Source organism: Dasypus novemcinctus, chromosome 9 (assembly GCF_030445035.2).
Source record: "Dasypus novemcinctus isolate mDasNov1 chromosome 9, mDasNov1.1.hap2, whole genome shotgun sequence".
Classification (NCBI taxonomy): Eukaryota; Metazoa; Chordata; class Mammalia; order Cingulata; family Dasypodidae; genus Dasypus; species Dasypus novemcinctus.
Genome location: NC_080681.1, coordinates 1,978,806 through 2,006,461, shown reverse-complemented (window position 1 = coordinate 2,006,461; position 27,656 = coordinate 1,978,806). Strand labels below are relative to the sequence as shown.

The following is a 27,656-nucleotide window of genomic DNA, read 5'->3' as shown; positions in this document are numbered from 1 at the left end:
GGCCACAGCTCATTGCAGGTCCTTGAACTCATGCTTTCTTCCCTGGAAAATGAAAATTAAAAATAAAATGCTTTCTGGACATGCTCTATGGAAAAACTAAAATCATTTTTAAAGTCAACAGATAGTACATTATTAATAAAGCAAAAACAGGGCTCAGAAATAAAGCTGCTATTGTCACCTTAGAAACATGTCTCTAAAGTAACATAATTATGATCACAACTAGATAGCAATCAAGTGAGCTCACTCATAGTATCCAACTCTAAAATCATTGGAATTTCCCACAAGATTCCTTGGAAATGTATTATCCTTCCAGATTTTGGAATACTCCAAATTTCTAGAAAATGGTGGCAATAAAAAATGCTATATTTTTAACAAGCCACATTTAGAGAAGTGCAACTTGGTAGTAGGTAAAGATGTTCTGCTTCCCCTGATCTCTAAGAATAAACATGTTCTATTATGAAGCTGTCAGTTTCCCTGAAGCATGGATGCTTGCATTCTCTATTGACAGCTCATGGGTTGTTCCCTTGGGATGTCAGGCTCCACTAGGAAATTCTTACTTAATACAAGATGGCCAAAGAAGAGTATCCTAGGAGACCAATGTATTGTAATCCCTAAAGTCATATATTTCATCACCTGATACATTATTTTTTAGACTATGAAATTTCAATAGTAATTCCAAAAATGCTCTCAAGACTTAATTGAACACATGTGCACAGTCCTTTATTCATCTATCAACCTATCCATCCATCCACCATCCATCATCTATGTATCCATCCACATGTCTTTACATTTGTGATCTTCATTTATTTATTTATTTATTTTAAATTAGTCAGGAACATTTTAATTAACAAGCATCAAACGCACTTTACATTGATAACTACAATACTGACAATTGTGACATTTTAAATATTCTGAAAAGAATATTTTGAAAAAAAAAGTTTAGTGATTTTCTTTTTCCTGGGAAATGCGGAGACTGAACTATGAGCATTAATGTGGCCAGTCCAAGTCACCACAGTTTAGTTAACGCTAATATCTCAAGAGTTGTTCACTGGTCATGTCTACAATAAAACAAACTGTGAACTTTTTGTATCTCAATTTTAGCAAATATTTTAGGAGATTTTTAAAAGGCGTATCAGCTTTATTAAGTGCATACTCATAAAATTCTACATGGGCATCAGTTTTTTTGTTTTGTTTTGTTTTGTTTTTTTTCTTTTTTGCTTCAAGTGCACCTGGTTTAAGTACACAGACAAACTTTCTTTTCTAATTCCTTGGAAAAATATTTCCATAATAAGTCTTATGTCTACTATGGCTGGGTTGTTTTTAAGAAAGATAATTAGCTCTGTGAATAGTTTTCTACTTTATTTTTTAAAAATCTGTCAAAAACATCATAATATAATTTGCAGGGAAAAAGGGTCTTTTTTAAAGTCTGCAAAACAGGGAAGAAATAATACATCTTATTTTTATAAGCATGAAACTTAAAACTAGTCACACTGCAGGTAAATCCAATATGGCATTCAAAAGTTCTATAAAAGTGAACAAAAGATACATATTTACTTCCATTGCTCCAATGGTCAAACGTTAAATCTGCACAAGAGTCATGTTGTAGCAGTTTGCTAGTCCAATTTAAGAGTTCAAGGTAATTTGTGTGTATTTTGCCCACTGATGTTCACATTCCAAGTAAATTGAGTTCAAAAGACAGAAATTACCGTTGCACCTGGGGGACTGCCGCTGCTCCCCTAGGGGCCACGACAGAGCACCCCCGGCCAGGAACCCAGTACCCCCCCAGCTGTAGTTTTTAATTGTTACCACTATGAGTATATCCAAACATTACCATGCACCCTGGACATATGCCCTGTATAGCTCCCTGTCAGCCCTATATCACCTGTCAATAGTGTCCTATACCAGTATTCCTCCATCGCCACTGCCAAACCACTCTGTGATCCAAAACCTCCCAAAAATTGAAGCCCAACATAATGTCAGGATCCCTTACTAGCAAAATGGGATAAGGCGATGGGTTTAAAGGTCAGGTACAGAATACGTGTTGACTTGGAAAAATTCTACATCCTATCTTTTTCTTTTTTCTTTTTTCCCTAATTATTGACCTTCTCTTCACAAGAGCCCTAGACCACAGCAATTCATATATACAATATACAGTACTCCCACACATCCACCATAGAACCTTTTCCCTTCCACAGTGATATTCTTATAACTTATTCATATCATATTTACTTAAAGTGATGTACAGACTCTGAGACAATAGCTTTCAAAGAAGGCAACATCCGCGCTTACATTGTGGTCCATACTTTAGGATATACAGTTTTCTAAATTTTTAGTTATCCTATGTTTTACATTATGGTTTACATTATTAGTCTGTCGTCCCCTATATGTTTATGGTGTAATATTGCATGTTTTATATCCATCCCTGTGCACTCTCACGAAACTCCTCTCTTACCCCACATTTACTTTGCTTCCACACATTTAACATCCATTTTCCCATCCCCTTGGTGCCCACAGTGACAGCCAACCTCCATTTCCCGAGGAACCACGTCCAGAGACACTTGCAACAGTGTTCAGGGCCCAACTTGCTCAACTGCCCCAATGCCCTGGGAGCCACCCTTACTCTCGAGAGATACAGTTCCCTCTATTTGATGGCATTAGTCCTCCCCAGGATGTGGGTCCACCCCCACTCTCACTGCTTGGGTCTCCACCCAATGGTACCACCCACTCTGGCAAAATGAGCATTCAGACATTTCCCAGGAGCCCGTCCCGCATCAGACCATCCCCTCCAAGCATCCTAAACAAGTAACCCTCTTAATTATATTTTGATACGATTTTCTCAGCATTTTACTCTCAATGAACACCTGACACTCTCCTATGTTGGTATGCTACCCCTCCCTCCCCCCACTTTTTGGGCAATATTACCCATCCGCCCATCCCCAGCCCCCCTCAAACCCGCAAAGCCCCACCCAAAGGCAACCCCTTGCCCCCATTTTATCTCTTCTTTATGTTCATACTTACCGCCAGCTCATCATAAATTCCACCCCTTCAGACGTTGGCTCACATCCTTCCTCCACCTCCCCGATTTCCTGTAAGCCTATCATTCAGTCTCTAGCTCTCTGAGGCAGTTTTCTTATTTCATATCATTGAGGCCATGTAGTATTTGTCCTTCAATGCCTGGGTTGCTTCACTCAACATAAGGACCAGGAAGGAATGAGGGTCCAACAGTGAGAGCATGATACTAATGACTATGCTTGTGAGCCTATATGCCTGAAATAAGAACAAGGCCTAGAGCAGCACTGTGCCTGGGAATTTCCTCCTGACGGCCTTCATGTTACTCAAATGTGGCCAGTCTCAAAGCCAAACTCAGTATGTAAATGCAATGCCTTCCCCCCAGCGTGGGACATGACACCCGGGGATGAGCCTCCCTGGCACCGAGGGATCACTACCACATACCAGCTGAAGATGCAACTACAAAATGACCTTGAATTAAAGGTTCAACGAGGATCAGCAGAATATCCCTGTCTACATATAATAACATGACTTTAAAATGCTGTTTGACCTAATGTAGGGGGGAAATGGAAAGGAGAAATGAGTTTATATGGCTATGAGTCTCTAAAAAAGAATCTGGAGGCTTTCAGAAGGATTGCCCTTAAGCACAACTGAGCAGAGTCTAGGAGACAGATAAAGTAGATACAACCCCTGGTATTCATTCCTTTGAGGGCTAAAGAGACCCACGGGTTCTATGGTCATGGCAGATGGGGTTTACTGCCATATCAGATGGCCCTTCTTTGGAGCTGGTGTTTCTGCGTGATGGAGCTGGACTCAGATGGGATCTCTTTGCACAAAACTTTCATGCTAATTTACTGGAATTGTAGTTGGTGCTGGGGTTTAAGATATATCTAGGGGATTTGAATCTCTGGACTGACAATATGATAGCCAGGCCCTGAGCCCCAACAGACTTCAGCTCCTACAATCTGATTTATTGGACTCACCTCACTCAGCTAAGATGGAGTTGAAGAAGGACAACCACCACACCATGGAGTCTAGAGGGCCTACAACTGAAAGCAAGAGGATTGCATCCAATATCCATGTGGAATCTGAGCCTCCTCTTGACATAGAGGTGCAACGGACACAACCAATCCAAGGTCCACAGAGAAAAGGTGGCATTGGAGTGGGAAAAGTGGACATGGTGGCTGATAGGTATGGGGAATGGCAGGAAGAGATGAGAGGTGGAGGCGCCTTTGGGACTTAGAGTTGCCCTGGATAGTGCTTCAGGGGCAATCACCGGACATTGTAAATCCTCCCAGGGCTCACTGGATGGAATGTGGGAGAGTATGGGCCATGATGTGGACCAATGACCATGAGGTGCAGAGATGCCCAGAGATGTACTTACCAGGTGCAATGGATGTGTCATGATGATGGGAGTGAGGGTTGCTGGGGGGGGAGTGCTGGGCTGGGGGGGTTGAATGGGACCTCATATTTTTTTTAATGTAATATTTTTACAAAATCAATTAAAAATATATTACTTAGGGAAAAAACAAAAACAAAAGACAGAAATTAGGGCAAAGACTCCATATAACAAAGCACAATGATATGCTACTAGTAGTTGCTGTCCTTCCATGGCTAATGCAGAAATAAAAATTTTGGAAGCAGAAAAACTACACCATCCAATAATTCCAGAAGTGAGAATGACTCCTACCATTCCTTGCAAAGAAAATATGACTGCAAAGCTGGAAAGTAGGATCATGGGAAGAAGACAATATCCAAGGACACTTGCCACACAACCAAATGAAACACCTGTCATACTCATTAAATTTAATAAACAAAACATTCCTAGACATCCAATTGCACTGATCCCATATACATAGCCAAACTGGATTTTGCCAGCCAGTAACAATGTGGCTCCAAATGCAAGACAAAAAACCACTGGCCCTGCCAAATCAGTCTCATTCATGATGCTGCCATCTGCTACCTTTAATGGATGTAACACTGTGAGTGTTTTTTGCCAGATGTGGTCAAAATTGATACCTAATTCTTCTAATAAAGGCGGCTCATCCTCAAAGTTGTTTCCATAGAATGACTGAGGTGTGGTTGGAGTGAATGCCTGAGTTGGCTGGAAAATCTGCCCAGTGTAGGGCTGCTGTGGCTGCATCATGTCTGGAGGGACAAATCGGCCTTGCTGTGCATAGTCATAGCCACCATACTGTTTGCTATAGGGTCCTCTACTTCCTCCATAATCATAGGACTGTTGGGATTGGTCATCGATTCTGTAACTTGTCTGGTAAAAACCCGTGTTGAAGTTATCAAAGCCCGACATTGCAAACCACCAAGCGTGGCTGCAATGGCGGCAACAGCTTCAGCAGCCCCAGATTCCACCCCAACCTCAGTTTCAGACCCTGAACTCACGATCTTCATTTAAATCCCAGTAATGGTTTCTTGTTATTTTTAACGAACTTCCTCCTACAGACTACAATGCTCAGTTGTAAAAATTTCCCTTTCCCTATTTTTTTGGTTGTAGTTACTCCAGTCTTGCTTAGTATTTCATTTATGTTCCTCACATTTCAGTTTCTCCTTCATAATGAGACACTATAGCCCACTCTACTCACAATAGAATATTCTTCTCACAGTGTGTCTTGTCTCTGTACTTCATTTCTCAGAAGCCTTGCACAAACTGCCAGGAGGAAACAAATCCATTTTTATTGATGCTACTTATTTTACTTACTATCATGTAAAAATAGTTGAAAAAATTACTTATCAATTTTTAAAGCCTGGCTTCCACTCTGAATTTTGTGCTGGCAGGAAATGAGAATATTTGGATGATTTTATTTCTAGTGCTGAGCAGAGTGTCTGACATAACAAGCTCAATAAATATTGTTAACTGAAGGAATTATTTGAATCCCTCCATCCATATTGCTATTAAATCAACCAACATTTACTTCACATTTGAAACACTTTATTATGCACTTATATAAAACTAATAATATGACATAACTATTTGTGTAAATATGGTACTTTGTAATAAGAGCCCATAAAATCTGAGTCATGTCTCCTAACCATTTTATGCCTCAACAACCAAAATTACATGCTGAATTAAATCAAATAATGAGTGATTAAAATGTATTTAGCCATTATATGCAAAATGCCATTCCAGTCATTTCTTTTTTTAAATTGTATTAATTTGAAAATACATAGATCATAAAAAATGTTACATTAAAAAATATAAAAGGTTCCCACATAGCCCACACCCCCACACTCCTTCTACATCAACTATCTCTTTCATCATTGTGGTGCATTCATAGCATTTGGTGAATACATTTTGGGGCACTGCTGCACCACATGGGTTATAGATTACACTGTACTTTAAACACTGCCCCAGTACATTCAGTGGGTTATGGCAGGATATATAATGTCCAATATGTGCCCCTGCAATATCATTTAGGACAACTCCAAGTCCCAAAATTGCTCCCACATCACATCTGTTCTTCCCTCTCCCTGCCCTCAGCAACTACCGTGGCCACTTTCTCCAAATCAATGCTACAGTTTTTTCTATTACTAGTCACAATGGTGACTAGTGACTTCTATTACTAGTCACCCATTTGTCCACTCTAATCCATATTTTATTCCTCCATCCTGTGGCCCCTGGGACGGTAATGTTATTTCACCTCTATATCGAGAGGGGGCTTAGACCCACGTGGTCATTTCTTGAGTGCTTATCTTTTTCTGATCACTAAATGGAGATGTGATGGTGAACTTGTCTTTAGGTAGATCACACGCTAGCAAAAGAGAGAAAAGGTTTGTAGCCAATGAAGTACCATGTAAGAAAAAAAAGCAGGCATTATTTAAGAGCAAAAGAGTGTTCTGAAGAAGAGAATAATATTTTGAGAGTTTTGAGAGAAAAGTAAAAATTAGCCAGTACTATGAGGAAAGATAGAAAAGAAACATTTCATGGAAAAGAATTATAGTGGACAAAAATACAAGGAAGGGAAAAACATATGTTTTCAGGTAGTTTTACAAGGCTGGAGCTTAAAGAGGGCATGTGAGTATTCAGAAAGTCACAAGTATATAGTCAAGAGTATGAAAGTCTTAGAATGTTATTTGACATCATCCTAAATTCAATAAGCTCATCAACTTGAAATAAAATGGAAATATTGTAGGCTTGGCTTATTTTAACAGAAAATTTATACTTCATTTCTGAAGAAAGAAAGAGATCTTGTTGCACTTAGGAGGCTCAAAGCTATTGGTGATACTCTGTCTTAAGTTGGGTGGTAATGACATGGATATTTAATTATCATTATATATATATATAGCTAAAATGGATAAATAAATTATAACTGCAGATAAATAAGGCATAGTGAGTATATGGAATGATCTCCTCCACCTCCCAATGTCACCATTATGGAATATAAAGTTTTTAACCTAAGAGAATTAAAAGAATAGGAGAACTTCAGCTTCTACACTCTGATTTATTGGACTTACCCCACTCAGCTAACATGGAGTTGAAGGTCAACCACCACACCATGGAGCCTAGAGTGTCTACAACTGAAAGCAGGAGGAGTGCTTCCAGTATCCATGTGGAATCTAAGCCCCCACTTGACATAGATGTGCAATGGACACAACCAATCCAATGTCCACAGAGAAAATGTGGCATGGGTGTGGGAAGGGTGGCCATGATGGCTGCTGGGTGCAGGGAATGGGAGGAAGAGATGAGATGGGGAGGTGTTTTCGGGACGTGGAGTTGTCCTGGGTGGTGCTTCACGGTCAATTACAGGACATTGTAGATCCCCCCAAGGCCCACTGGATGGAACATGGGAGAGTGTGGGCTATGATGTGGACCATTGACTATGGGGTGCAGTGATGCTCAGAGATGTACTTATCAGGTGCAATGGATATGTCATGATGATGGGAGAGAGTGTTGCTGTGGGGGGAGTGGGGGGTGGGGGCGGTGGGGTTGAATGGGACCTCATATTTTTTGAATGTAATATTTAAAAAAATAATAATAAAATAAAAAAAATAAAAGAATAGGAGAAAGATTTTCTTTTTGGAAATGAGTTATGGATACAAGGTGAAAACAAAAACAAATAAAAGTAGGCCTCAACAAGTCTAAATTTTAAATGGAAATGGGATGGAAAAAGTAAAAACCCTTCAGAAAAAGAAGAAAAAAGTGGAGGAACCAGTTGTACAATAATACAGAGACATCCTATAATTACAACTCAATGTATGTGATATCAGGGCACAAATAGGAAAATAAGCCAATGGAAAGAAGGAAGAGCCCTGAAACAGGAACATCCATCCATGAGTTATATATGACCAATCAGCACTGCAGATGAATGGAGGAAGGAAAAATTTTTTAAATACTTAGTACTGAGATAATTAGGTATGTATATAAAATTGAATTGTACACCTGTGTCAATATTACACAATAAAATGCAAAGTCAATTACATGCAAAAAGCTGAAGGAAAGAACATAAAGATATTACAAAGTATTATTTGTATTATATGTTGTTTCTTCTTAACAAGACACAGAAATTAATAGCAACCATGAATAAGACTGAGAAGTTTATGGCAGAAAAATTAATAAGATCCAGTTAATGAAAGACAATATAAAGAAAGTTAAAGGACACTGACTGATTAGAGAAGACTTTACAACAGATATAAATGACAAAGTCTTATGTCCAGCATATATTAATACCTTCATAAATCAGTACAAACATACAATCCTATAGGAAAATTGGGCAAGATAATTGAACAAATACTTCAAAACAGAAATAATTTAGTACAAGAAAGGTGCTCAGAGGGAAATCTAAATTAAAACTAAAAGGTGATACAATTGCATACCTACATGTGAGATTTACCAAAATTTAAAAAGCTGACAACATGATGTGCAAAAATAATGTGAAGCAACAAATACTATCATACAATGACATTAGGACAACATAATAGACTGTTCAGGAGTTATTTTGACATTTCATAACAAAATTGAATATCTGCATTCAATATAGCCAACAATTATGCCAACAACTTCCCTAGAGAAATCTGGGCATGTGCACACAATGATACATGCATACAGGAGAATTGTGGGAAGTTGGTGGAGTAGAATGCTCCAGGAATCAATCCCTTAACCAGAACAACTATTAAATAGTGAGGAACTGTCTGAATCAACTATTTCAAAACTCCAGAGTTCAGCAGAACACTGCAGCAACCAGGCAAGGGCTGAAGGAAGATGTGTCTGCTGATATCTCCCTTCTCTCTCAGGTGTCCTTGTCTCCAGCTTCTTGCTTCTCTCTCTCTGAATTTCATTCTCTTCTCAAGGACTCCAGTAAGAGGATTAGGGCCCACCCTGGATGAGGTGAGTCACGTCTTAATTTAAGATTCTTCTCACCAAGTTTCTACTTACACTAGATCCACATCCACAGGAATGGATTAACATGAAGAACATACTTTTCTGAGGTACATACAACTACGGACAATTAGACTGCTCTTCCAATTTTTGGAAAAAATTAGGATTGGTCTTAATATTTCTTGGAATATTTGATAAAATTCCCAATGAAGTAATATGGTTTCATTGTTGGGAAAGTTTTGATGACTGTCTTTACTAGTTATTATTTGACATCTATATCTTCTTGAGTCAATCTGGTACTTTGTGTGTTGCTAGGAATTTTTCCATTTCATCTAGCTTATCTAACTTGCTGTTGTACAGTTTTTCATATTATCCTCTTAAAGTCCTTTTTATTTGGTGGGGTAATAAAAAAGAAGAGTAATAATGTTCCTCTTTTCATTTCTGATTTTAGTTAGTTTTGCCTATCTCATTTCTCTTTGTGTTTTGCTAAAGGTTTGTCAAATTTATTGATTTTTTGGTTCATGATGTATATTGTTTTTTGATTCTCCATTTAATTCATCTCCATTTCAAGCTTTGTTATTTCCTTCCTTTTGCTCCTTTTGGGTTTAATTTGCCCTTCTTTTACCAGTTCTTCCAGTTTTGAGGATAGTTCTCTATTCAGAAATCATTCTTTTTTCTCATATTCTTTTTAAAAAATTTTATTAGAGAAGTTGTGAGCTTACAAAACAGTCAGCATAATGTGCAAAATTCACATACATCAGCCATCCACTGACAACTTACACTGTTATGGAATATTTGTTACAGATTTTGACAGGACATGATTAGACTATTACCACTAACTATGGTACATATTGTACCTTTGGTATATTTTTCCATATATCCACTGTTATTAACAGTATGTATTAGTATTGTACATTTGTTATAGTTCATGAGAGAACATTCTCATATTTGTACTGTTAACCATAATCCATCTTCCACCACATGGTTCACTGTATTATACAGTCCCATGCTTGTACATTCCATCCAAAATTTATACTCAGGTGTTCTCACTTTCATCACAGGGTTGTGTAACATTTACCCCAGTTAACGTTTGAACTTCCTCCTTATTAAAAGAAAAAATCTCATACCCCCAATATTGTCCCTTATCACTAATATAACACTTTCTTTAACACTGATGCAAGAATATCACAATATTGCTGTTAACCATAGTACATAATTCATATTAATTGTATTTTTACCTTATACTATATTCTTACTACCTTATAATAGTGATGTACATTTGTTCTAGTTCATAGAAAAACATTCTTACATTTGTATTATTAACCATAATCCCCTCCCACCTCCAGGTTCACTATGTCATTCTGTCCCAAGATTATTCTCTAGCTTTATTTCAGTTGACATTTACATCTCTAGACTACCCCTTTCAGCCACAATCCCTCTTTTTTCTTTTTTAATGTTACTGTTTAGAGCTATAAACAGCCCTTCCTATTAAAATCAAGCCTCCACTCCTTTAGTGGATATAAGACTAGTACCAGATTCTAACATGCAGTTAGACAAACCCAAAACAGGGTTTTTTTCCCGGTTTTTCTCCAGGACATTAGGACTCGAACCTATAAACAACCCTTCCTATGAAAATCAAGACTCCACTTCTTTAGTGGATGTGAGACCAGTACCAGCTTTTAACATGCAGTTAGACAAACCTAAAACACCAGGGCTTTTCCCGGTTTTTCTCCTTTTCCCAGGCCTAGAGAGAATGGCTTCCCCCCAATTTTCTGGGGTTACTAGGGTTCTCTTGGGAGGTGATCAGCCTCCCCTTCCTAGCAATTAAAGCTAGGGCTTTCCAGACTGTGCTCACCCAGGGAGTCTTACCTTCTTCCATGTTTGGAGTTCTTTTCCATTCCCAGAATCTTTCTCTTCAGACCTTCCATTGCCCTCGATTTTTGTTGGGAAGATTCTGGTGAAGCCCACATCTTTTCTGGATTAAATTTAATACAGGGGTGCCCAGATTTGGGTTTCACCCAAGTCCTCCTGGCTTCCTTGGGGATTTGGAAGGGGCAGTAAAATGCTACCATCTCTGGCCTTTGTTTGCTGTCCCGCCAGAGTCACCAAAAATGTTGTAGAATTTGAGAGAGGTTCAATTATTTGCCTATAGAGAGACCAGGACTCAGGAATGATTTTGAGAAGGAAAAATGGTTTATTGACAGCCGGCCAGACTTGGGAGCTTTTTGTTTCAATCCCAAGCCCAGAACAAGATTTTCAAATTTCTTTTATACAGAGAGGAAAGGCCAAATGGTCCCTTTGTTTCAGTTCTCAATAGGCTTGAATTAGCATATATATCTTCCACATCTTAGGTAAGCTTTTAGCATGGACTCCAGACATTCTAGATAAGCTTTTAGCATATTTTGTTTGCATTTCCCCTAAATACTTAAAGTTTATAGACTTTGCATTGTTAAACTGTTTCCTGGGACTAGAGACATAGCCATTGTCACTAAGGGCAGGACTGCAGCCTCTCACCGTTCCACGCCCACAAGTCAAACAGCTTAAGTTATCTCTGAAGAGACAAATAGCCTCACACCCATAGCCCACATCAGTATGTCCAGAGAAGTCTAGTCTTCATTGCTGTTTCTAGAATTGTTTTTTCTCTTATGAGTTCCTCTGTTTGCAAGCATTTGAATGCCCCTCTGGACTTACACAGAGGCAGACCTTCCTTCTCCAGGTGTCCCACTGTAGGATTTAAAGCAGACAATTCCTTGCCACAGGCTGTCTGCCTCAATTGTTTTTTACACTGCTTTAGTTGTCTCAAGCTGCTTTTGCCTGTAGGACAAATTCTCGGAGGAGGGAAAAGCTGGATAGAGTTTCCCAAGAAAGTCTTTTCCTGCTGGATCAAGGCCAGGAACCACAAAACCAGCACCAGCCAGAGTAGCTTTCAGGGCAGAGGATCAGATAGGGGCCAGTAAGTATGTCAGGAACTTCTTTCATAGCTCCACAAAGCTATACTTTCTTGACTTGGTACCTTTCTACAAAATGTAGTCCAACTATCTTCCACAGGTCTGAGGAAGCATTCTTTCTTTAAGTCTCCTCTGTCACTTTTGCTGAGGATGGGGAGGCATGGAACAGTAATTGCCCTTAAGGCCATGCCCCCAGAGACCAAAAGTAGCTAATCAAAAGGCAGTGGGAAGCTTTGGGTCTGTGCTGTACTCCCTTCAATCTTGGGAACCAGGCTTTACATGTCTCTGTCTGGCACCAGCAATCTATGGCAGTGACTGGATCCCACTACTGCCTAATGTGAGAGTGGGAGATGGGTGTCAGTAACCAGTGAGTAAAGAGAGCAATTTCCTGATATTTACAAGGAATAAGTTTAAGAACATGTGTTTCTGGGGTACATATAGCTCCAAACCAACACACCATTTCAAAAATGGGTAAAAGACTTGAATGGACATTTCTCCAAAAAGAATATACAAATGACCAGAAAGCACATGAAAAGACATTCAAGCCATTAAAGATGCTTAGCCATTAGGGAAATGCAAATAAAAAACACAATGAGATACCATTTCACACCCACTAGAATGGTTACTATTTCAAAAACTGAAAATTACAAGTCTTAGAGAGGATGTGGAGAAATAGGAATACTCATTCATTGTTGATAGGAATGTAAAATGGTGCTACTGTGGAAAACATAGAATTAACATTTGGTCTGGCAATCGCACTCCTGGGTGTATAGCCAAAACAATTGAAAGCAGATATCTGCACATCCATGTTCTTAGTGGCATAATGCCAAATGATGGAAGGACTCCAAGTGTACATTAATTGATGAATGGATAAACAATATGTGGTAGATATAGAAAATTGAATATTATTCAGCCACAAATGTGAGTGAAATTCTGATACAGGCAACAACAGGTTGTACCTTGAAGACATTATATTGAGTGAAATAATCCAAACACAAAAGGGCAAATATAGTATGATCTCATTGAAATAAGTAAAGTAAGCAAACTCATAGAATCAGAATTTAGAATGTAGGTTAATAGAGTGGAGGTAGGAAATAGGGAGTCAATGATTAAAATGTACAGGGGTTCTTTTTGGGATGGTGGATAGGTTTTGGTAATGGATGGTGATGATTTTAGTACAACATTGTGAACACAATTAACATCACTGGGTTATATATTTGAATATGGTTAAAAGTGGAAATTTTAGGTTGTATATATGGTAATGGAACAAAAGAGCAAAATGCAAGGCACAAATAAATATATAAGGCACTTCTTATAGAAAGTTCAAAAACAGGAAAAACTTTGCAATATTGTAAAGGTGCTTTAAAAGGTGGTTACATGTGGAGCTGGCCCATGTGCAGTGCGGATGCATGTGAGGAATGCCATGCCACCACGTGCAAGGAGTGCACCCCATAAGGAGAGCCACCCAGTGTGAAAGAAAGTGCAGCCTGTCCAAGAATGGTGCTGCACACATGGAGAGGTGACACAACAAGATGACACAACAAAAAGAAACACAGATTCCCTTGATGCTGACAACAACAGAAGCAGACAAAGAAGATGCAGCAAATAGACACAGAGAACAGACAACCAAGGTGTGAGGGGAAGGGGAGAGAAATAAATAATCTTTAAAGAAATAAAGGGTGGTTAAAAATTAAAAACAAGAATTCAATTCCTATAATGTCAGTTGTGTGGTAATTCCTGGGAAAAGTAAAGTATTGACCATTGGGATAGATTTGAGTTATTGGCTATATTTTCAATTATATGGGTGTTTGCTTTAATAATTACTGTTTAAATTGACCATTGTGTTCTATGCATTTTTATGTTTACAAAAGAAAAAAATGGTTAAGATAATATGACTCCAGAAGGGTAAAAAGGTACAAGCTCTGTGGAAAACATTTTGGTAATTTCTTAAAAATTTCAATGTAGAATTACCTATGACGAACAGCCATTCTTCTAGGTGTATACTTAAAAGAAATGAAAACAGAATCCCTAAGATATTCTTAAACATGAATGTTCATGTCAGTATTATTTAAAATAGCCCAAAGGTGGAAACAACTTAAGTGTCCATCAAAGGATAAAAGGATAAATGGAACATAGTGTGTGTGTATATATATATATAAACATATTTAATGGAATAATAATAATGGAATAATATTCAGTCAAAAAAAAGAATGAAACTCTGATGCATGCCACAACATGGATGAATGAAACTATTATGCTGAAATAACTAGATACAAAGGACAGATATTCTATGATTCCACCTACATGAATAAACTAATACATACAGGCAGAAAGTTGATTAGAGATTATCAGAACCTGTACTGGGGAGAATGGAGAGGTATTGTTTAATGGGTATGGAGTTTGTACTTGATGTGAGGAAAAATTTGGTAATGGTTGGTATTGATAGTAGCATAACATTATGAATTTAATTAATACTTCTGAATTGTACACTTAGAGTTTTTATTGTATCCATTCCTTTTTCCTTTTTTTTTTTTTTTTTGCCCTATTTCCTTTACCAAGTTTTCAAGCTCCTTGGGGTTTCCAATATAACTCTTCAAAATATGGAGAAATAGCCCAGGAAAACCACAGACTGAGTCATTTAAATGCTGCCTTACCCTCTCACTTGTGCATAAAATATTTTGGGTTCATTCAAATGTAGAGAGCAGTTTCTATGTGTTTTACATCATATATCATATTTTTCTAAGAAGCAGTTATTATGCCATGCAAATAATGAATATATCTTTGCCTAAAATTCTAATGTCAAATTATTATATATATTTAATATGTTTCAGGGTAGTAAAATGCCATTATATAAAAAAGAACTTGATGGAAATTTTCAAGAGACATTGTGGTATTATATGAAGCAAGTTTAAGTCTCTTACCGTCTCCATGGTATGCTGCTTTTCCTGACCACCATCATCTCTACTGGATTCCTGCCTGAGATTCAGTCTGTTCCCCTGCTTCCAACATCAGTCCATGTATTTCATTCACAATGCAGCAGTCAAAGACATTTTTAAGATAAGTCATACAATAACTTCAAAACTCTCCATTGGCTTTCCATCTCATTCAGAATAAAATCCAAAATCCTTTAAAAAGCCAGTAGGTATTTTGGGGATATTAAAGTCTTAAATGGGAAGTTAAGACTTAAACTGTACAGAGTTTGGAACAATGGAAATGTTTTCGCAATGGATGGTGATGGTGGTAGGACAACACCGTGAATGTAATTAAGAGCTCTTAAATATATATCTGATTGTGGTTAAAAGGGGAAATGTTAGCTTGTATACATGGCAATAGAATATATATATATTTTAATTCATGAATCTATACTACACAGTGAACCCTAAGTTAAATCACAGACTATAGCTAATAGTACAATTTTTTATATGTGCTTTCACCAATTGTGACAAATGTACCACACCAGTGCAGGGTGTTGATAGTGACGTGGTATATGGATATCCTGTATTTTATGCATCATTATCTATAATCCCACAACTCTAACAAAAGAAAAATTGCCAGTAGGATTCTATCCAAACTGACTTCACTTTTCCTCTGCACCTCATCTCATCCTAAGCTCTCACTTGCTAATTGCGATCCCTCCACAATATTTTATATCTTTTCCATGTTCCCTCCTCAGTCCTGTATGATTGGAATACTTGTTCTCATATGTTTGCAGGATGAATTCCTTCACATCCTTCAAGTGTTTTCTCTATCATGTCTGTCTTGGTTTGGCAAAGGGATACAGATGCAAAGTAACAGAAATCTGTTGACTTTCCCAATAAGGTCAGCTTTTGAAGCAAGGTGGTGAGTGATCTCTACCTGGATCTCAGGCCCAGCTGCTCTGCTCTCTTCACAAGTTCAGCTGTAAGCTCTCAGGCAAATGTCTCTTCTCTCCCCAGGGCCTCAGCTGTGTTACCTTCTCCTTTCTGTCATATGGCAGGATAAGAAATGAGAGCTCTCTCTTTCTGTGTCTTAGCAAATGTCTCTTTATATCAGACTAGCAAAGGGGTGAGGACTCAGATGAGTCACACCTACTGATGTAGTCCAATCAAAAGCCCTAAAGCAGGTGTTATTTACAAGGGGTCAATGAGCTGGAATTTAAATTTAAAAAACATTATTCTTGTGGGGATGTGTTGGTATATTTATGATATATTTATTAAAATATATGTGTAGTATATGTGTGATATATTTATTAAATAATACACCTTATAGTGTGGACTTCATAAGGGGTCTGTGATTTTCACCTGACTGGCAAAGAGGTCCATGGAACAAAAAAAGGTTAAGAATCCCTGCTCTAAAGCAACCTTACAAAATAATTTAATAATTATTTAATGCCGTTAAAGGGTATCACACCCAGAGGAATATATTAGTTTACAATCTTTCTCTTTTTAGCATACATAAAATCTCAAACTGCCACAATCCCTTCTTAATGAGGACCTCCCTGGAAATACCATTTAAAATTACAACACCTTCCCAACATCCTATTCTCCTAATTCTTAATTAATTCTTAATTAATTCCTGTTTTTCATAACCTTGATAATACAGTCTTACTATGTAATGGTTATTTAATGAATTTATATAATACCATAATGAAAAATACTACAGCATACTTTATGATGTTTGTTGCTTATTTAATGTCTTTACCTGCTAGAATGAAAACAAACTCCATATGGTAAGGGATTTATGTTCCTATTTAAACTTAACACATCATAAGTCCCAATAAGGATTTGTGGAATAAAGAAATGGAGAATTTGAATGAGAAAATTTCAAGACCTGAGAATACTTGTAACAGGGGAATGCAAAGATTTAACAAATGCTAGGCACAGGGACATTAATTAAGAGTCTATTTAATGAAGTTAGAGGTCCTTATTCCCTCTCCTTCATACTACACCCAGGAGACTAATTGCCAAATAACCACCCTTCAGTGGATACTGGAGGATTCTCTTCTGGAGAAACAGCTATAGGAAAATGGTTCCCAAAAATGAGTGTTATAACAATCCACCTTTTGATAAGAATGAACCTTCAAAATTTTTCAGCATTGTTAAATATGAATGGATATATTGGTCACTCAAAAGGGTACTGGTGCAAAGTACCAGAAATCTGTTGGCTTTTATAAAGGATATTTATTTGGGGTAGAAGCTCACAGTCAATGCCTTAAAGAGTCCAAATCAAGGTACAATAAAAGGTACTTTCTTACCAAAGTTATTTGCCACATGTTGAAGCAAGATGGCAGGTGATGTCCATGGGGGTTGAACCTTCCTTTTTCCTCTTAAGACTCTGTGGTCCCTCAGCTGTAGGCTGGTATAAGGTTGTCTCTCAGGGTTTCTCCACTGTTCTGCTTTCCTCAGCTGCAAATTATCAGGCTCATCTCTTCCCAGGGCTTCTTCCATATGTATTTGCTGTCTCTCTTCCTCTTCGTTCTTTTCTGTCTCTACTTCTCTGTTCTTGATTGAGCATCCATCTATATAGCCCACCAAAGGGGTGGGGACTCAGCCCTGCACACCCTAATAACATGGTTGAATCAAAACTTTAATCTTGATTTAATAAAGCAAAAGTGAAACTTCTGAAGGACTCACACCCAGGGAAACAGGCCAGTTAACAAACACAATCAGCACCTCTTTTTGGAATGCATAAATAATATCAAACTGCCACATTCCACCCTCTGAATTCCAAAAAGACTTCACCATATTAAAAATAAACCCAAAACCTTAAAACAGTAATAATGCTAAGTACAAAATCACATCATAATCAGTTTCTAGAAATACAGTTTGTCTTGGGGCAAAGTTCTACCTGGCTGTTGGCCTCTGAAATTTACAAAACAATTTATCTGATTCCAATATACAAAGGAACAGGCAAAAGATAAACATTTTCATTACCATACAGAGGATTTGGGAGGGAAACATGCATCACTGGTACCCTACAGTTCCAAAAACCTGTAGGGTATACTTCATTATATTTCAAAGTCTTTGAGTCATTCTGTGTGTGTGTGTGTATTTTTTAATATATTTCTTATTTTTAAAAAACAGATTACATAAATATTATATAAAAAGCAAACGGGATTTCCATATACCCTGCTCCTTACATCCCCCACATTTTTCCACATTAACAACATCCTTCAATTGATTAACACATTTTGGAGCATTGTCACTAAGCATGGATTATAGTTTACATTGTAGTTTTCACTCTGTCCCACACAATTTTGTAGGTTTTGGCAAGAAATCTGTATCTGTCATTGCAATATCATTCAGGACAATAATATGTTTTTTCTTTTCCCTGGGGTCTCATGGGTCCCACCCTTTCCACAGGCTTGCCAAATGGCCATTTTCCTGGTTCCACACTTATTGAGCATCTGGGTGATGGCTCCAGAACTCACCATCCAAGAATGTTAGGGCGATGGCCACACTTTACCCAATCTCTTGAGTATTCTCAGCCCCTTAGTAAAGTGATGGGGTGGCAACAGTCTCCCTAAACTCTGAAGTACATGCCCAACTCTTTCAGAGAAATAGGCTGGCAACCTCACCTTCCCTCATCTATGGGAGACATGCCCACAATTCTCAGACCTATGGAGTGTTGAACTGCAGAATGTTCTCCACCCTCTCTGTAGCCTGGGGCAGCAAAACTCTCCCTAAACAGGATGGAACATCGACCTTCTTCAGCTGCTGGGGAAAACTCACTTTTTTGGTACACATAGGTGGGTTTCCTCTCTTGGCCCAAGGAGATGTCTTAATTCCAGACCTTAGCTTCCATGGTTTTCCTCTTAAAACTGTTTTCCCTTTCATCTTTCCCCTCCATGTCCCTTTTAGTCCAGGCTGCCAGTGTTTTTCTTCATACAGCTTTCTCAATAAGCTTGTTGGTTTAGCATGCTGGAAGCAGGGGACCAAGCCATCAGACAATAAAACTTTCCACAAGTCTTTCCTAGATAGCTGCATTTTCAATCCTGACTTAAAAGTTCCATGTTTAGTTAATTCTTCAAATAGGGAACTATCTTCTGGGGGCTTGATTGCCATAGGCCTGAAATTTCTAGAATGAGTTCCTATTTTCTTTGTGTCCAAATCAGCTATCATCTTATCTCTTTCCTCTAACATTTTGTTATAAGCTGCAGGGATAAGCCAGGCTGTATTTTCCACATTTAATTTGGAAATATCCTTCTCTAAATGTCCAAATGTGTAGATTTCAAATTCTGTCTTCAATATACTATCAGGAGTCAATCTTGCTAAGTTCTCTTTGGCTTTAAAACATGGATGACCTTTCATCCAGTTTCCAATAATAGTTTCATCATTAACTTCTAAGGCCTCATAAAAAGTCTCTTTAGCATCCATATTCCTACCAAAAGTCTCTTCAAAGAAATCTAGGCTTTTTGCATCAAGCATCTCACAATTCCTCAAAAAAAAAAAAAAAATACCCCTTCTCCATTTATGAAACCTTTCCAGCATTTTGGTAATTGCAAAAGCACCACCACACTCCTGGTATCAAATTCTGTATTTGCCAAAGGAGTGCCATGAGAAGTACCAGAAACGTATTGTTTCATAAAGGGTATTTATTTGGGGTAGAAGCTTACAGTCACAAGGCCGTAAAGAGTCCAACTTAAGGTACCATAAGTGGTACTTTCTCACCCAAAGTCATTTGCGACATGCTGAAGAAAGATGGTGGGTGATGTCTGCAAGGGTTCAGTCTTTCTTCTTCTTAAGGCTCCATGGTCTCAGCTTCTTCTGTTCTCAGCTAAGGGCTGGCATATGGCTTGTCTCTCAGGCTTTCTTAGATGCTATATTCTATTCTTCTTCAAGCTATCGGGTTCATCTCTCCTCCCAGGGCCTCTGCCATATCTATGGACATGTGTCTCTTCCTCTGTGTTCTATTTCTTTGTTCTTGATTGAGCATCCATTTACATAGCCCATCAAGAGGGCAGGGACTCAAACCTTCACACCCTAATGGCATGGTTAAATCAAAATGCTAATTTTGATTCCATAAAGTGAATGTGAAACCTCTGAATTTAATAAAAAGGATTGTCACTCCCAGAGAAACAGACCAGTTTACAAACATAACATATATCTCTTTTGGGAATTCATAAATAGTATAAAACTGTCATGGTGGACCAGCAAGTATTTGAGGAAATTCTATAATATGGGAGATAGACTGCAAAATCAAATACACAGGTATTTAAAAAGGAACTCACAGGAAACAGACAATTCATGTGCAGTAGAAGACAGTCTACCTAAAATAAAAATTTAATATCCTTAGAGGGAGAACAAATGATACTGCATTCATAAAACAAGACCAAGATTCTATAAAATAGAAACAATCTTAGAGGAAAAATAGTTACTAAAATTTAAATAATGAGAGCTGAAAAAATATTTAATATAAGTTTCTAAAGATAAGCAGGATGATTCAAAGTAAAATAAAATTAATAAAAGGGGAAAAGAGATATGAAAACTAGAAAATCAGTTAAAATGGCTAAAGCTCTATTAATATGATTTCAAAATGTCATATATTTGTGGTTTATATTATGGCACAGGCCAATTCCAATTCACATTTCTCTTTTAGTTATGGTGAACTAGGCTGCAGCAACAAATTGACCCAAAGTTATAATGAATTAAATGTAGTAAAAGTTTATGTCTTATTCAAATAACATTGTAGTTTGTTTCCAGGTCAGCAAGAGTGGGGACAGACTTCAATTCATGCATAAATTCAGTCCTCAGGTTGATCAAAGTTCTGAATATGCAATAAACATGTCACCCAGAAATAGATCTGAATATTAAGTGAAATCTTGGGAATCTTTTATGAGATACACTTGGAAATTTCACTCATCATTCCACTTATGTTCAATTGACTATCACTTAGTTATGGACCTAACTATCATAATCATCCCAGGATCCACAGGATGGAGGAATAGAGTATGGATTAGAGTGCACTTACTGATATTCTACTATGGAACTATTGTGATTAGTAGTGGAAGAAAATGTAGCACTGATGTGGAGAAAGTGGCCATGGTAGCTGCTGAGGGGAGGGAGAGGGAAGAGATATGATGTGGGGGCATTCTCAGGACTTGGAGTTGTCCTGGGTGGTACTGCAGGGACAGATGCTGGATATTGTATGCCCTGCCATGGCCCACTGGGTGGACTGGGGGAGAGTGTAAACTATAATGTAAATTATTATCCATGTGGTGCAGCAATGCTCCAAAATGTATTCACCAAGAGCAATGAATGTCCCACAATGATGAAGGAAGTTGTTGATGTGGGAGGAGTGGGGTGAGGGGGTGGGGGTATATGGGGACCTCATTTTTTTTATGTAACATTAAAAAAGAGAGAGAGAGAAAAAGGCTGGGAAATATATATTCAGAAAAAAAGGAAAACTGATTTTTATTGCAGTTACTTGCACATTTCTATTCCATGCCATATTCTATTCTTTGGAGACCCTACTAAGCCTTTGCTCTTGCTTTGCTATCTCCTTCATCTCAGTCTCATTAATAATTCAGCTTCATAGATCCTGGTGGTAGGGAGGAAGTTGAAGACTCCACAATGTTCTCTGCAATAGCCATTACCAGAGCACCCTAAATAATGATGTTAAATTCACCCATTCTGACCCACTTGGGGGAAATCACCAAAATGCTAAAAGGAGTAAGAGCAAGCAAAACCAAGAACTTAGGTGTCATAGTCTCTATTTGGAAAACCCTAATTTGAGAATCTGATAAATTCTGTTAGCTCAAGCTCTTTAATATATCCCCGAACTGCCAATTTGCCCAATCCCATCATTATCAACATAGTTTAAACTACCATAATTTTTTATGGAACAATTGCCTGGTAACAATTCTACCTGTTTCCATTTTTGCCTCCAGTGCAATCCATACACAGAAAACAGAATAAACAAATTTTTAAAAGTCTAAATTAACCAATAAGTAAATAAACTTAAATAAATGTATAGAGATTAGTTAACTTCATGTCACAACAAAGTTTAGTCACAGTTTATGTATTAACAGTAAACCAGGAGAGGGGGCAAGATGGCGGCTGAGTGAACATCCCTGTTAGAGTCTTCTGCGGGGAATCGGCTGGGCGGCGTTGGAGACTCTTTGGGACCGGATTGTTTCGGGATTTTTGCTGGTCCGGAGGTGTCTGGACGTCGATTTGGAGGGAAGGTAACAGAGAGGATTCGTCTGTGAAATATACACGGAGATCCCAGCTACCTGTAGAGGATTCCCTTCTTGGGTAGGCGGAGACGAGGCATCTAGCCCCGCTCGGTGGGGCTGAGCCAGGCCGGGCCGCGCTGCGCCGGCGGTGAGCGGGGCCGGGCGGGGCCGAGCCAGGCCGAGCCGGGCCGCGGTAGCGCTTGGAGCCGGGCGGGGCCGGTGCAGGCCCCGGCTGCGGGCCGCGGTAGCGCTTGGAGCCGGGCGGGGCCGGTGCAGGCCCCGGCTGCGGGCCGCGGTAGCGCTTGGAGCCGGGCGGGGCCGGTGCAGGCCCCGGCTGCGGGCCGCGGTAGCGCTTGGAGCCGGGCGGGGCCGGTGCAGGCCCCGGCTGCGGGCCGCGGTAGCGCTTGGAGCCGGGCGGGGCCGGTGCAGGCCCCGGCTGCGGGCCGCGGTAGCGTTTGGAGCCGGGCGGGGCCGGGTCAGGCCGCGGCGGGTACGGAGCCGGGCAGGGCCGGTCCAGGCCGCGGTGGCGGGAGGTGGACGCCGGAGCCGGCTGGGCCGCTGTAGCAAGCGGAGCTGGGCGGAGCCAGGCCAGGCCAAGGCGGCGTGAGGAGCTGGGCAGAGCCGGTCCAAGCCTCCGCAGCGGGCGGAGCCGGGCCTGCGGAGGGGTTTCTGTTTTTTTTTGTTTGTTTGTTTGTTTGTTTTTTGTTTTTTGTTTTTTTTTTTTTAATTTTACTTAATTTTTTTTTTTTTTTTTTTTTTTTTGAGCATCTGCAGTACTGGGGAGTTCGTGGGCCCTGGGCGGCCTATTGGGGGTTTGTGGGAAGGGAGGTGCTTGCAGACCCATTTGGGCAGACAGACGGGGGGGTTTTAGGGCAAAGCGGGGGGAAGTTGTTGTTTTAGATAGTGTTGCAATTGTGACACGTGTGTACCTGTATCTCTCTTCTCCCTATCCGTTCCCCACCGTTTGCCCATCCTCTTTTTCTTTCTTCCTTTCTTCTTGCCTTTCTTTTTTCTTTATTATAATTAGTTTGTTTGTTTTTTTTTTCTTTTTTCGGTTTTCTCTTTCCCTCTTGTCCCTCATCTTCCACTTATTTTTACTTTAATTCAAGTATACAATAGGTGCTACAGGGAACACCTCGCATTTGCTGGGTTTTCCCATCCTCCACTGCCTCATTTCTGTGTGAACTGATTTAGGCTACCTACACTATCCCCCTTCCCCTGCATCTTGATATCCACTATCATCTACTGTCTCTCCTATATTCCACCCCCCACCTCCCGTTCTTTGATCCACAAAGTGTCTAACTCTTAATTTCTAATACCTTTGTTCTGTTTTCTGTCTATTATCCACTCTTGAAACTATTACCTTTCTTTTCTTTTTCCCTCTCTCATGAAAACAATAGCTGTGTAGTTCATACCATATTCCTCCCAAATTCAGTCATCAACTTCATAAAAGGTACTCTACCTACAGCTATAACTCTATACAATCTACATGAATCTAACCTCCATCCTTCCAGATCTCATATTCCTGCTTTATTAACATACATCACCAATACAACTTTACACTTTTCCCTTGCTTACACAATTGCCTTTCCCCAACACTAATACTTTCCTCTAAAGTGAACTTAACCAACAACAAGTAACTAGAATAAGAAGAAAAAAGTGACAAAGAGAAGATATAACACCTGTGCAAAAATAACAACTAATTAACCTCCAAGAGCAGACAAAGAAGCTAAGGAACTGATTAAATTCGTCAAAATAAAGAGATGATCAGAAAGCAACAAAAATCTACGAACCAAACCAATAATCAGGAAAACATGGCTGATTCCAATCAACAAACCAATAATCACGAAGGGGAGCAAAACTTGGCACAAGCAATGAAAGATCTCAGAACATTTATCACCGACAAATTTGATGCAGTAATGAAAGAGGTTAACAACATGAAGACATCACTTGGAGGGGAAATTGCAGACATACGCAAAAACATAACAGATATGATGGGAATGAACACCACAGTTCAAGAAATCAAAAATACACTTGCAGCAAATATCAGCAGACTAGAAGAGACAGAGCAGAGAATTAGTGATGTGGAAGACAGTACATCAGAAATCAAACAGATAGTAGAAGGGGTCAATAAGAAGATAGAAAAAATCCAATTAGGATTTAGGGACCTGAATGACAATGCAAAACGCTCAAACATACGTATTATAGGCATTCCAGAAGGTGAAGAGAAGGGAAAGAGGTCAGAAAGAGTGTTGCAGGAAATAATGGCTGAAAACTTCCCAAATCTACTGAAAGAGACAGATGTACATATCCAAGAAGCACAGCGCACTCCACAAGTCATAAACCCCAACAGGCCCACCCCAAGACATATACTTGTCAAATTATCCAATGCTCAAGACAAAGAGAAAATCCTAAAAGCAGCAAGAGAAAAGAAAACCATCACATACAAGGGAAGCTCAATTAGATTAAGTGCTGATTTCTCTTCTGAAACCATGGAGGCAAGAAGACAGTGGTATGATATAGTCAAGGTACTAAAGGAAAAAAATTTCCAACCAAGAATACTCTATCCAGCTAAACTAGCATTCAAACATGATGGAGAGTTCAAAATATTCGCAGACAAACAGAAACTGAAAGAGTATACCAACAAGAAACCTCCCCTTCAAGAAATTCTAAAGGGAGTTCTGCAGGAAGAAAGGAAAAAACAGGAAAGGCAAAGTTGGAGGAGAGTATAAGACCAACAACAACAACAAAAAAGACAAAAAAAATATACAAACAAAATATGACAAACACAAATCCAATCAAAATATGGCTAACACAAATAATTCCTTGATAGTAATAACACTGAATGTCAATGGATTAAACTCACCTATCAAAAGATTCAGACTGGGACACTGGATAAGGAAATATGACCCATCCATATGCTGTCTACAAGAGACACATCTTAGACCCAGAGACGCATGGAGATTGAAAGTGAAAGGCTGGAAAACAATCATACAAGCTAACAATAACCAAAAAAAGGCAGGAGTAGCTATATTAATATCAGACAAAATAGACTTTAAATGTGAAACAATTGTGAGAGACAAAGAAGGATACTACATTTTAGTCAAAGGGAAAATCTGTCAAGAAGATCGAACAATCATAAATATCTATGCCCCTAACAAGGGTGCCTCTAAATACGTCAGGCAAACGCTGGAAAAACTAAGTGAAAGAATAGATACATCTACAATTATAGTGGGGGATTTTAATACACCACTATCAACTCTGGACAGAACATCTCAAAAGAGAATCACCAAAGAAACAAAACATCTGAATAGTATATTAGAGGAGCTCGATCTAATAGACATATATAGATCGCTACACCCAAACACAGCAGGATATACATTTTTCTCAAGCGCACATGGATCATTCTCCAAGATAGATCATATGCTAGGCCACAAAGAAAGGCTGAACGAATTCAGAAAGATTGAAATCATACAAAACATTATCTCTGACCACAGTGGAGTCAAGCTGGAGATTTGCAAGGGAAAGAAGTCCAGATTTCACACCACGATTTGGAAATTAAACAACACACTCTTAGAAAAACAGTGGGTCAAAGAGGAAATCTCAAAAGAAATCAATGACTACCTTGAAACAAATGATAATGATAACACAACATACCAAAATTTATGGGATGCAGCAAAAGCAGTACTGAGAGGGAAGTTTATAGCCATAAATTCATATATCAAAAAAGAAGAAAGAGCAAAAATTGAAGAACTAACTGCACATTTGAAGGAATTAGAAAAACAACAACAAAGTAACCCAACAGGAAGAAGAAGGAAGGAAATAACAAAGATAAGAGCAGAACTAAATGAAATAGAAAATAAGAAAGCACTTGAACAGATAAACAAGACCAAGAGCTGGTTTTTTGAGAAGATTAACAAAATTGACAAACCTTTAGCAACACTAACAAAGAAAAAAAGAGAGAAGATGCAAATACACAAAATAAGAAATGAGAAAGGCGATATCACCACTGACCCCACAGAAATAAAGACTATCATAAGAGGATATTTTGAAAAACTATATTCCAACAAAAATGACAATCTAGAGGAAATGGACAAATTCCTAGAAACACATAAACAGCCCATATTGACAAAAGAAGAAATTGATGATCTTAACAAACCAATCACAAGCAGAGAGATAGAATCAGTTATTAAAAATCTCCCAACTAAGAAGAGCCCAGGGCCAGATGGCTTCACAGGTGAATTCTATAAAACATTCCGGAAAGAACTGACACCAATCCTGCTGAAACTATTCCAAACCATCGAAACAGAAAGAACATTACCCAACTCCTTCTATGATGCCAACATTACCTTAGTACCAAAGCCAAACAAAGACATCACAAGAAAGGAAAATTACAGACCAATTTCTCTAATGAACCTAGACGCAAAAATACTTAACAAAATACTTGCTAATCGTATTCAACAACACATTAAACGAATTATACACCACGACCAAGTGGGATTCATCCCAGGTATGCAAGGATGGTTCAACATAAGAAAATCAATCAACGTAATACACCATATAAACAGATTGAAGGAAAAAAATCACATGATTATATCTATTGATGCAGAAAAAGCATTTGACAAAATACAGCACCCTTTCTTGATAAAAACACTCCAAATGATTGGAATACAAGGAAATTTTTTGAACATGATAAAGAGTATATATGAAAAACCTAAAGCCAATATTGTTTACAATGGAGAAATCCTAGACTCCTTCCCTCTAAACTCAGGAACAAGACAAGGATGCCCACTGTCGCCGCTCCTATTTAACATTGTCTTAGAAGTACTTGCTCGAGCACTGAGGCAAGAACCAGAAATAAAAGGCATTCAAATTGGAAAGGAAGAAGTCAAAATTTCATTATTTGCAGATGACATGATCCTATACATAGAAAACCCTGAGAGATCTACAACGAAGATTCTAGAACTCATAAATGAGTTTAGTAAAGTCGCAGGTTATAAGATCAATGCGCAAAAATCAGTAGCATTTCTGTACACCAATAATGAGCAAGGTCAGGAGGAAATCAAGAAACAAATACCATTTACAATAGTAAATAAAAAAATCAAATACTTAGGAATAAATTTAACTAAAGAGGTAAAGAACTTATACACTGAGAACTGTACAAGATTGTTCAAGGAAATCAAAGAAGACCTAAATAAATGGAAGACTATTCCTT

The 27,656-nt window shown here is 38.6% G+C and overlaps 1 pseudogene; it reads right to left on the bottom strand.

Moving 5' to 3' along the window:
* Positions 1 to 4,522: 4,522 nt before the first annotated feature.
* On the bottom strand, positions 4,523 to 5,396 carry LOC101431091 (protein YIPF5 pseudogene; annotated as a pseudogene).
* Between the last annotated feature and the right edge of the window lie 22,260 nt (positions 5,397 to 27,656).